This window comes from Octopus bimaculoides, chromosome 15, assembly GCF_046866305.1.
Source record: "Octopus bimaculoides isolate indiv1 chromosome 15, ASM4686630v1, whole genome shotgun sequence".
NCBI classification, from domain to species: Eukaryota; Metazoa; Mollusca; class Cephalopoda; order Octopoda; family Octopodidae; genus Octopus; species Octopus bimaculoides.
Window position 1 is genome coordinate 54,400,607 of NC_142942.1, and position 13,648 is coordinate 54,414,254.

General features: G+C 32.0%; 1 long non-coding RNA gene across 1 annotated transcript; it reads right to left on the reverse strand.

The window, feature by feature from the left end:
- Positions 1-5,099: 5,099 nt before the first annotated feature.
- Positions 5,100-12,585, reverse strand: LOC149132538 (uncharacterized). Its single transcript, XR_016244528.1, has 3 exons — positions 11,304-12,585; positions 10,823-10,926; positions 5,100-5,342 (listed from the first exon to the last, which is right to left on the reverse strand). It is a non-coding gene; the product is annotated as an uncharacterized LOC149132538 (long non-coding RNA).
- Positions 12,586-13,648: the final 1,063 nt, after the last annotated feature.

A 13,648-nucleotide genomic window follows, 5' to 3' on the forward strand; every position in this document is an offset into this window, starting at 1 on the left:
TATATATATATATATATATGCAAATACATATTTATTCTCTCTCTGTTTATTTTCTCTTATTCCTTTCTGTTGAAGAGCATAAGCTCGAAACGTAAAAAACTTTCTCACTTTCCCGAGCGTCAAACTAATACACCTGCTTGTTGTTCATACACCTGTCCCGCATACATACATACACAAACACACACACACACACACACACACACACACACACACACACACACACACACACACACACACACACACACACACACACACACACACACACATATATATATATATATATATATATATATATATATATATATATATATATATATATATGTATATACATGCATATGCTTTAACGTACTTGAATATATCATATTTCATGTCTTGTTTGATGTATGTGTAAGTATGTTTGGGTTGGTTTGTTTTATTGTTACCCTTGCGGCGAACAAGCATATCATCATCCTAATTGTTATCATCATCGTTGTTATTTTTGCAATCGCCAACACCATCATCAGCGCCATTATTATTATTACTATTATTATTATTATTATTATTATTATTATTATTATTATTATTATTATTATTATTATTATTATTATTATTTTTGTTTTTATTATTATTATTATTATTATTATTATTATTATTATTATTATTATTATTATTATTATTATTATTATTGTTTTTATTATTATTATTATTATTATTATTATTATTATTGTTTTTTTTATTATTATTATTGTTTTTATTATTATTATTATTATTATTATTATTATTATTATTATTATTATTATTTAAATAATTGTATTAGATGCCAGCGGAGGAAGACGAGTGTAACGAGTCTCGCGTATTTCTGTTTGGAAGAGTGATTTGAAGTATAATTATATAGAAAATTTTGGCAGAGAATACAAGAAAGTCATCGGAGACACAAAAGAAGTGCTGTTAATCATTTGCCGCCCCTGGTAAAGGACAAAATATTTCTTTTCGTTTGAACGATTTTGGTTTACTAGTAACCGTTAATATATCATAGCAGCATAGAATGACAGAATGATGTAGGTGGAAAACGGAGAGCGAATGCACTGAAGAGAATTGCATGAACAGGAGAATGATGTGGACAGTAGGTTTTTAATAAGAATTTTTTTTCCCAAACACCAGTGTTTATCTATTGTACTGACAAGCAGGAGGGACCTCGGAAATACAACAGCAGCAACAAACAAATGAGTAAACGAATAGAGTGTATAGTAATATATATGATGCCGTATATGCTTAAGTACTACTTACAGTAGAGATAAACACAGCGTAGTTAGAACATTATGCATAATGTCGAGAAGAAAATAACATTGAACGAGGCTCTGTATGGTCACTTACACTTTTAGAAATAGCAACGAAATCTTCTTATAGTTAATTCTTGTAATGTTAAGTAAGCTAAAAATACAGAAACATTATATAACATAATGCTACATACAGCTGAAACAAGGGGAGATGACGACGACAAAAGGATCGAATTTGATCAGAGGTTTCGTCGACAAAGGATCACCTGGAGCTAAATATCAATATAAACTAAAACAATGACAGCAGGAGTCATACATGAGGGTTATAACTTGTAATTCTTACTATTAAAAGTAGAAGTTTTACATTCGTCGTATCATACACGGTACTGTTATGGAAAAAGGGAAGGAGACGTGAGATAATCTAATCGCACATACACAGTCTGAAGAATAAAATTGGATAATAGACTTCTTGATACAGTATATCTAAAGAATAAATTCGATAATGCAGTCTCAGAACATTGACACAAGCATAAATTAGATAATGTAGTCCATGATACACTTTGTCTCAAGCATAAATGCGTTAACGCAGTCCTTCATAGATTGCGTCTGAAATATAAATTGGATAATAGAGTCCTACATGCACCCTCGAATAATAAATAAACCACTGAAACAGCGTGTATGTGGATTAACTGCGGATAAGTCTTTGTCTTGTCACTTTTCTCATTAGAGTGTGGCGATGCTGGAGCATCACCTTGAAGAATATTTAGTAGAATGGATCGATCTCAGTAAGTTTTTTTGTTTCTTTTCTTTTGTTAAGCCTGGTACTTAGTCTATCGGGGTCTTTTACTGATCCGCTTAGTTACATACATATATACATACATACATACAAACATACATACATACATACATACATACATACATGCATGTGTTACTTTCAGTTTACGTCTACCAAATTCAGTTACAAGACTTTGGTCGGCCCGAGACACTTGCCCAATGTGCTACGCAGCGGGACTGAACCCGAAACCATGTGGTTGGGAAGCAAGCTTCGAAGCCCAAAGTATCGTTGTTGTAATTTACTTATTCTTGAAGCACAGTTGTCTTTCTTTTGAAATATTCTGAAATAGCATGGGCTTCGTATATTCTTACTGAAAACGGGCTCAAATGATAAGAATGTTCAGCTCAGCTACATCAATTCCTAAACTGGAAAGTAAGTTGTTTGCTGAAGCAAGCACTTCATTTTATATTGCTCATGTCTACTCAGCTATGCTGAGTACAAGACAGAATACTGAGATTGCTTTCTCTCCGTCCAGCTGTTACTTACTAAATAGTCCACTGGGACAAGTTTTAGGGTCGTGAAGGTATTTATGTCTACTCACTGATACGCAGTCATATGCGCCGAAATCAATTAGCGAAAGCATAGCACATGTTTCCATGTCCAACTTGCTCGCGAGTGGCGGCTAGTTGTTCTATATTATATCTCACAGATAAACTAGATACTGTACTTCTTGTTTCATGAAGATGAATTGGATAATGTAGTTCTTGATACACTTCGCAAGATAAATTTAATAATAACGTCTTTGATGCCGTGTGTCTGTTGCATAATTGGAATAATGCGCTCTTAAACACACTATAAAATATCTAAAGTACTAACATAGTGTGTGTGTGTGTGTGTGTGTGTGTGTGTGTGTGTGTGTGTGTGTGTGTGGATCACTTCTGAATCAGTTTACATTCGTTGGTTTGATAAACATGCTTTTAAATGAGTAAATAACAGACAGGATCTATTTACACAGTCAGGGTAAATGTATGTTTATTTAACATGCACATGAAAACCTATTCCCAATGCAAAGATACACTATGAGTGAAGAATAAATTGGGTAAATTCTATAATGAAATTCTTGGTGCACTTTGATTGATTAAAAGAAGATATAAACCAGATGTAAAACACCTTTAATGTCATGTCTGCTTGATGGATAACTGACATTGGGAATAACAATAATAGCAATATCTACATTATTAATACTACTACTGCAGCTGCCTCTGATATATAAGCTTCTCTGATAGGAATAGAGGCCGTTTTCTTTCAAATTATCTCCTTCTATCGTATTTAAAGGAAGTTCATTGGAAAACTTCAAAAGCGACGTTGGGTGTTTACGGTTGGAATAAGTTTGATTACGGGTCACCATATTTTTTAGTCATCTGATCTATAACAAATAGCATTTCTACCGCTTATGACACCCAACCGAGTTCATCAAGGGAAAGATATGTTCGACAGTTTAGTATCTGATACTTTATTTTATACTTCGAATGGCCGAGTTTATATGGTTTCTTTGAGCGTGGTCTCTGATTGATTTGTATCCTGTATTCAGCATTTTGATAAATCCACAGCCGGATCTGTGAAATAAAAAGCAATCTAATCAACCGACATTTCATTATAGTAGGAACGATGAAGATGCCACTGCTCTGAGCTAACCCTACGTGGCCGGAAACTACTGCGAAAGACTTACCTCTCAGTTATTTAATTTTAGGGAAATGATGCACAAATATTTTTCACGAATGGTATTTAGTCAAGTAGGGGTGAAATGGTAGTGTTGGACATGAATTTATGAAGAGTATTCTGTTTATAGTGGGTATGATATACTGCACTATAGAATGTATGTATAAAGCTTAGCCAGCAACAGGTGTACAAAATATCATTCTCTATATATTGCCTTCTTGGACAGAAAAATATCATACATATTTAACTCAACTTCTGTTGTATTAAATATGCATGCTATTTGATGATGTAGTTAAAATATTGTTTATATTGTATGTGTGTACTATTCAGAAATAATTTTGTTTCTTGAGCTGAAGGTCTAAATTGAATTCGTAGACCTATGAAGATGCCGTCTTTCACAATGGTCTCCAACGAAAGGCAATGATACGGCGATTATATATTTGTAATAAATATTGGAAACTAATCAATGACACTCGTCCCTACTCAGTGATGTAACAGTATATGTCTTACAAATGAATACTCAATAATTACATATAAGTGTACTGACTGAAAACATTAAAATACATTTGCATATGAGTCAAACAAAATGCGTTCTGAGACGTTATACAACACTTGACATAATGGTAATCTGTTCCATAAACTTTCTCACTTGCTTTTCGTCTCTCTTTCCTTTTTAGAAAATATTCCATTTCTTCTTTTGCGTCGCAGACTATGGTGCATGATGAATAATGCCAATTAAGCTTAAATGTGGCAGTTAATTCATTTCTAGTTTGATTAATGGGGTTCAAATTTTCGTTGTCAATATTGGAATCGATGTAGAGCATCACTGGGTGTATAGTACTATATATATATATATATATATATATATATATATATATATATATATATATATATATATATAAAATTAAATAATGAGTGTAGAAATTGATAATAATCAATTAAAACCAGTAGTTTAGCATATTTAAAAATCCGAAGACTAACAAATAAAAAATTATATTACATAAAAAATTAAGAAGTATCACCGACAAAGTGGACTCCAAATATGCTAAATATGGACGTCAAATCGCCGTTACCACGAAGAGTGTGTTCTCAAGAAAAATTTCAGCAAAACGCCAGAATGTAAAAATGAGCAAGACAAATGAAAATATACGAAATAAATTTTTCTTGAGAACACACTCTTCGAGGTAGTAATGGCGACTTTACGTCTATATTTAGCATATTAGGAGTCCACTTTGATGGTCATTCCTCTTAATTTATACCTATATATATACTTCCTTCTATATATATATATATATATATATATATATATATATATATATATATATATATATACATATTTTCGTGCAAAAGTTGGTTTAATAGCTCTTCATCGAACTCAACTGGACGGGCAGAACGAGGTGCATCTTTGATACCAAAATTTCCATTTTAGAATTTGGTCAATCACATGGGATTCTTTCAGCTACGGCACTCTCTCCATACACAACACAAATGTCGCGAGCAGATTTTACGGCCTTCGAACCTTGATTAAAAGCAAAAAGAAGGAGGTGTCGAAAATGGTCGTTTTTCTTAACTTGACATTCCATTTTAATGATCTGAAAATAAACAAAAGTTAACTAAAATTAACTAGAGAAAAACAAAATAGATTCCAAAATGATTCAAAAATAAAATTTTCGAAAGAAATAGATTCCAAAATTTAAAAACGCAATGAATTCGAAAATTAAAAAAAAACACCGGGAACTTAGTTGCTAATCCAATATATATATATATATATATTCATATATATATATATATATATATATATATATATATATAAATATATATATATATATATATATATATATATATATATATATATATATATATATATATATATATGTGAATATATCATTGTGTATGTCCGACTGGCTGTCTGTCTATGTCTGTATGGATGTATTCATTTATTTATTGAGTTATTTATTTATACGCATGCATTGCTACCTACCCAGCTAACCTGATAGTTAGATGTATGTGTATGGATGACGAGAGTAACCTGTACTTCTACGCCAAGTAACCTTGTCTAGATCAACATAGTAATTTAACAAAATATTGATATAGCGACTCAAACAATTTTTCAAACCTGTCGTTGTGCATACATCTACAGTTTGACATGTAAATATATATACATTTAATAATTCATGCTTACTTTGTTTGAAATGAAATATTGTATTGACTCACAATTAATTTCCCACTTATTCATTTCAGAGATATATATCTCATTTGAAATATGATTTCTCAAAACGTAGTTTACTGTCTTATCTCATATTTTTAGTTTAAACGACACATGTGCATATGTATGCATGTACACATACATACGCATATTATCTATCTATATGTATATATGCATGCATATGTTTATACACATATAAATATAGGTGCATATATATGTGTGTATATATATATATATATATATATATATATATATATATATATATATATATATATATATATATATATATATACATATATATATAAATATACGTATCTGTATGTTTATATATATGTATATATATATATATATATATATATATATATATATATACGTGTGTATGTGTATGCGTGTGCTTGTACGTGCGTGTGTTTGTGCGTGCGTGTGTGTGTGCGTATATTGGAAGCTAAAATTTCAGAAATCGTGACTTGGGGTGCTTCGTCGCAGAACATGGAAGATTTATTGAAAAATTAAAATTTTAAAAAAGAATGGAATAAATTTACGATCATATACACTAAATCCGGAATAAACAGGCCAATTCTGATTAGTTAGCAGTTTTGTAATGAAAAAAAATATTAAGTAAATATACATGACTGAAATTTCCTCATTAATGTGTACGAGCAAGTAAAAACACAAAACAAAACGAAAAATGATTAAAAATTATGACGTGAAGAAAGATAATTAAACCTCTAAATTTTGATAGCTAAATGTAATTAAATATTTGTAGCTAAAATTTCAAAACATACATTATTTCACAGACGCATAGTACATAGTACAATGTAGATATTCATCATTGCTGAAATGCCTTGTATAACATTTTAGCTAACTTTTTAAAAATCAGCTTATTTATCGAATATTTTTTAGATTCAATATGTTTTGTTACACATACAATAATGAGTAGCGTGTTAATCAGCAGTAATAATTTACCAGAATGCATGCAATGGCTAATAAATTCAAATTTCTAGTTTACAGTACTATAATTCAGCTATAAAAATATATCTTATGCAGTGACGCAAATTTGTAATTAAAATTTCAAGTATAGCCTCTGGAAGGTGGAGGCGAGGTTGCTGTGGTTAAGATTCTCGTTTTGCAGTGACGTGTTTTTACCGTTTAGCCTATCTGCAGGGCACCTTGGGGGCAAGTGTTTTGTGCTATTGCCCCTGAGCTAATAATGTCTTCTAAGAGTATTTAGTGAACGGAAATTGCCGAATATGTATGTATGTATGTATGTATGTATGTATGTATGTATTAGTGAGCGGAAATTGCCGAATATGTATGTATCTATCTATCTATCTGTCTGTCCGTCTGTGTCCTACTATGTCAAATTACATAAATTTGTATTATAGGTGAACCACATCATGATAAATAGGTGATTATAATTCTTTCTACTATAGGCACAAGGCCTCAAATTTTGGGGGAGGGGCCCAGTCGATTAGATCGACACTAGTACGCAACAGGTACTTAATATCCCGACCCCGAAAGGATGAAAGGCAAAGTCAACTTCAGAGCGTAAAGACAGACGAAATATAGCTAAGCATTTCGCCCGGGGTGGTAACGATTCTGTCAGCTTGCCGCCTTAAAGATAGACTATTATTAATAAAATGTAGAGTATTACTGGTTCCAAAACCTGGATAATTTAAAATTATATCAACAATAACATCATATAGACGACACGCAGGATTTGTTGAGTGGTAGTAAGTTTCATTCTCAACAATATGATTCCCGGTTCCCTCCCACTGCGTGGCACCTTGGGTAAGTGTCTTCTACTATAGCCTTGGACCGACCAAAGCTCTCTGAGTGGATTTGGTGGACGGAAACTGAAAGAAGCCCGTCGTATATATGTATATATATATATATATATATATATATATATATATATATATATATATATATATATATATATATATATATGTTTGTGTGTGTGTGTGTGAGTGTGTGTGTGTGTGAGTGTGTGTGTGTGTGTGTGTGTGTGGGCGCGTATGTGTGTGTGTGTGTGTGTGTGTGTGTGTTTTGTGGCCATGAGTGTGCGTGCGTGTCTCTGAGCTTGCGTATATGTATGTGTGCGTGCGTGCACACGTTTCTACAAAATGTCAAATTTCTTAAACTTTGAAATTTCTTAAAACAAATTAATTATGGTATTTTCGAGTGCCTTATCAGCATAATGGTGAATCTGTTGACATTCATCGCAATAACAAAATCAAAGAATTTTGCTATTTTACTGCCAAAAGAGAAAAAAAAAGCAACAACAAAAAACAAAATCAAATAACACCACGCAGGTTGTGGAATTGATGCAAGTCCAAAAGCAGATCGCTGCGTGAGATCACTGTATAAGAGTTTGCCAAAATTCTGAAATAAAAATAAGAGAAAGAAGAAATGGCATCTGAAATATAGCGGAAGCGGGGACGCTTCTTCAAAAATGGAAACTTAAGAGAAAAAAAAAATTAAATGAAAATATAGCAAAATATGCAACGATGCGAATAACGTGACTAAGTACAGAATTCTGGAAGCAGAATGTAATTAGCACACACACACACACACACACACACACACACACACACACACACACACACACACACACATACACACACACACACAAGCACACAGACATACACACACACGCACACACGCGCAGACACACACACACAGATGCGCACACAAACAAACATACATACCAAACACGGACATACAAGTTTGCGCACGAACATACGCAATACACGAGTCTATTTATGTATATATGTATACGTACGTCCTTACATACTTACACACACACATATATTTATATACATACATATGCACACACGCAAACATGTATTATATACAAATATATATATATATGTCGTTTTTGGTTTATTTATCATACGTTTTTCATTTATCATACCTACCTACCTACCTACATACATGCATACATACATACATATATATGTATGTATATATATATATATATATATATATATATATATATATATATATATATATATATATATATATATATACATATATATATATATATATATATATATATATATATATATATACATATATATATATATATATATATATATATATATATATATATATATATATATATATACACACACACACACACATAAATAAATATATATATATATATATATATATATATATATATGTTTTCCGATATTCCTGATGTTAAATCGTGTGTTGAAGCAGCCATTGTTATATTTCGGGATGGTCATTTGGCAAAAAAAAAAAAAAAAAGACCATCCCCAAATATAACAATATAACAAATTGTATATACATGCAAGACATTAAATATAAAAATGGAGAATTATACATCTTCAAAAGCTTGTTTATTACAGTATTATATACAATACATTCACATTAAATCTCTGTCCAACTCGTTTTACTACTTCATAGGTATCCTAAAATGTAGCATCTAATTGCAGCCTGTTGGTTCACTTGCGTTCTAAGTTCATCCAGGCTATACGTTGCCCACGTAGCTTTATTCATATATTATCACTGTGGGTCTTTGAAGCGAACTGAAGAGTTCAGTGCTTGGCGGCCTCGTTCTAAATATTATTTAGGAGGGGGAGACGTTTGTGCTTCGTTAGAAGATAGCAGTGGTTGTGAAATATGATATGGCAATAAAGTCTGTTATCATTTAAACCTTGAGTGAGCCCTATATTAGACAGTCGGGTTGATTGTCTTCGTATTTTATTACAATTTCTGCCAAATTACATCGAGTAAAAATTTTTCTCCCGCAGAGTATTGCCTGAAAAGTACATATGTTCGTTAAATTGATTTCCTTAGTAACGAAACATGAAAGCCACAAAGAACGATATAGAAGCTTGAGGAAATAATTAGAGTTACAAGTTTAAATAAAATTATACAAATTGATGCATTTTGGGGTTTTCAAAATTGAATTAAAGGACAAATTTGGGGATAGGCATCAAGCCATAACAGCTCTCTCAAATATATAAATACCACATAAATTTGTGATTTCTGTAAAACTTAAATTGTACACAGCGGTTGTAAGAAAACTTTTCACACGTTATTACCCACGCAGCTTACTGAAAGACCGTCTCATTATTTCATTTCTATAATACCTTGAGGAGCTGGTATACTATGGTTGCTTATGTATGTGATTATGGTAAACTTAAAGAACATTCTTTTTCTATATTTTATAAATTTTCACATTTATGTCATTCTGTGTTTTCCCACGTAGTAAGGCAAAATAGAAGACTGAGTAAAGAGAAAGCTTAATTAACAAAAAGAGGTTACGAAACGATCCACCGGCGGGTGGGGAGTAAATATCATAATCTATGTAATACTTACATCACATATGCTATACTTATCTCTTTATCTATTTAATGCCCACAAGGAGCTAAGCATAGAGCGGACAAACAAGGACAGACAAAGGAATTAAATCGATTACATCGACAACAGTACGTAACTGGCATTTATTTAATCGACCCCGAATAGATGACAGGCACAGTCGACAGTGCCAGTGAGGTTGCTACCCATGCCAGTATAGTTGGTACTCTCTAATTAACCGAATATCTACTCATGTATAACACTATCTTCTGGTATGATGGGTTTGTCTACCGATTTATTTGTATGTATGTATCCATGCAAGTACATATGTATGCATCTTTGTGCACATGTATGTCTGAGTGTGTATACATATATGCATACATGCATGCATACATATATACGTACATACATACATACATATATACATACGTACGTACGTACATATATACATACATATGTGTGTGCTAATGAAGAATACAAAGAGTGATTTGTTATTTTGTTGGAATGGAATTTAAGTTCTCTCTTGTGACTTACCTTTTATCCACTGGCACCATATCTAGCTCTGAAGGGAAGTTATATTTTCTGATTTAAGTTCAGTAAAATAGGTCACCGACAATAACGACTAGCTCTTGTAGAGTCTGAAAGTTGTGAAAATAAGAGGCTGAAATTAAAAGTCAATTACGCGAGTATAATATACAAAAGCTAATTGTTTATTCTGTTTTATAGCTTCACATTTCTGATTTTAGTAGTGCCTCAAATGTACATTTTCACAAGTGATAATTGTTAAGTACTAAATGAAAGATTGATGCTTTAAAAATATAGGAAAATATATGAAGGTCTAAATATATAATGGCTAGAAAACGAGCCAAATGGGAACTTGACCGTCTAGAAACAGTCGTAAAGTCTATAAAATCACACTTTGTCATCTTTCAAATGAAGCATTAAGGCTACACAACAGCGCCATAAAAATATGATTTTAAAAGAGAATAAACTATGAGAACCAGAGAATACTAACCATTGAAGAGAATATGTGCTCCATTGAACAGCAAGAATATGCTGCCAAGTATCCCTTTTCACTATACACAATCGTCTTATAAATAATGGACGAAGCTAGAGGTAGACCTCATTCATTTAGAATTATTGAACAGCTGCAAAATCTGGGAACCACTTTGAAGGCTCTTTATTCTTATATGTTGACCCCCCACAGCTTAGTCTGGTATTAATTTGTTGATCTTTATATATCGCATAGTGGAGCTGCTTTGAGATACTTTCATCTGGGAATGCTTCCATCATTTTACAGCCTTAATTACTGCAAGGTATTTCCACAAATTTACACCGGCTGTGACGTCTTTGTTCATACGTTTAGTAACAGAGAAATGACCTGCAGCTAAAGAACAGCCATATTTAAGATATACAGAACTTAGCTCCCCAATCAATATATATATATATATGTATCTTATGCAATCATTTTGTTTTACTCACATAAGTCTATTATTTCATTAGCTCAGACACTTACTGAAAAATATTTAGAAATGGCGGCAAATGTGGTAAAAGGAGATCAACTGAAATAGCCTATCCCATTTATTAAAGCGATGAAATGCATTAGCTTCTTGCACTAATTCGTTGGGGATGTGCTTGAAGTGGACACGCAGACATTAACATACATATGAACACAGAAAACAGAAAAAGAAAAAGAAAGTACAAGCAGACATACATACATAAATACATTCCCAGATGAAAGTATCTCAAAGCAGCTCCACTATGCGATATATAAAGATCAACAAATTAATACCAGACTACGTGTGTGTGTGTGTGTGGGTGGGTGGGTGTGTACGTGTACATATAAAGTATATATATATATATATATATATATATATATATATATATATATACACATACATATATATGTACATATTTATATATATATGTGTGTATATATATATATGTGTATATATATATATATATGTGTGTGTGTGTGTGTGTATGTACATATGCAGTATATGTTTGCATATATGTATATATTTATATATATATGTGTGTATGTATGTGTGTGTGCGTATATACATATATATGTTTGTATGTATATGTGTATGTATGCATATGTGTATCTATGTGTATATTGTGTGTGTGTGTGTTTATATACTTATTGCGATAATGCCAAAACTATCCCCTTCTGTTTACTCTCTCACTGCCGTCTCTGCAAAAAATAAAAAAAATAAAAAAAATAATAATAATAAAAAATAAGGGAAGAAAAAAGTCAAAGAGAATCACTGGAAAATATGAATCTATTTGAATGGTATGCAAGATCTAATAAAACTGACAAATCTGAGTGATTGCTGATAGCAAGAGACAAAAAACGCTGTAGTTTATTAGTTACAGAAACGGAAACAACAACACAACACACAACGCAGCTACTATTAGTACAAGTTTGTATAATAGACAACAACATGTCAAAATCTCCCTTGTTTTCTCTCTCTCGCTTTCTCTCTCTCTGTCCTCCTCTCTGAAGCTCTATTAGTCTGTGACCAGATAGTGTGAGCATTTTTCATCGATAGAGTAAATAGTACATAGGTATAACACAATATTTCGCTGGTAAACAGCCTTTTGTGCAATGTCAGGAACGTAATTAAATAAAACTACTGCCGAACTAATAAAAGCTGTTCGCTGAGATATGAAATGAAATAAGTTTAGACAGACAGAATATCGCTGCATTGCTAAAATTGAATTTCTGCACTGAAAGATAAACACACGTTCATTGAAACATTCACGCACACATATAAAAACGTATGCGCGCATACATATAGACGAATATTGAAACACAAACACACACATGTATATATATTTGTACCATATCCATCTATCTAGCTATCTATCTGTACATGTATTCCCCATATTTACACAAATTATTATTGTTCATGCAAATATGGGTAATGACATAAATATGTACAGATATGTATATATATGTATGTATATATATTTTTACACACGCACACACGTACGGACGCATACACACACACACGTACGGACGGATGCACACACACATTCACGTACATATATATAGAGAGGAAGACAACCAGCGAAGAAGAAAAGAAAAATGAATAATGATAACATTTTAAATCACAAGAACAAGAATGCAGACTCATTATAATTGCAATGTAAGGGAAACACAAGAGAGACATACAACGTTTCGGTCGATAGTCCATTGTCAAAAAAAAAAAGTGTAGCGAATAAAACGGGAGATTAATTCTAATAGAATGTTAAAAGAAAAAAAACGAGTTTAATATTAGTGAGCGTTCATTGTAGTTGGCAGAAGAAGTATGAAAGTATAGTAGAGGAAGGCACAGTGGTGTTATGATTTGC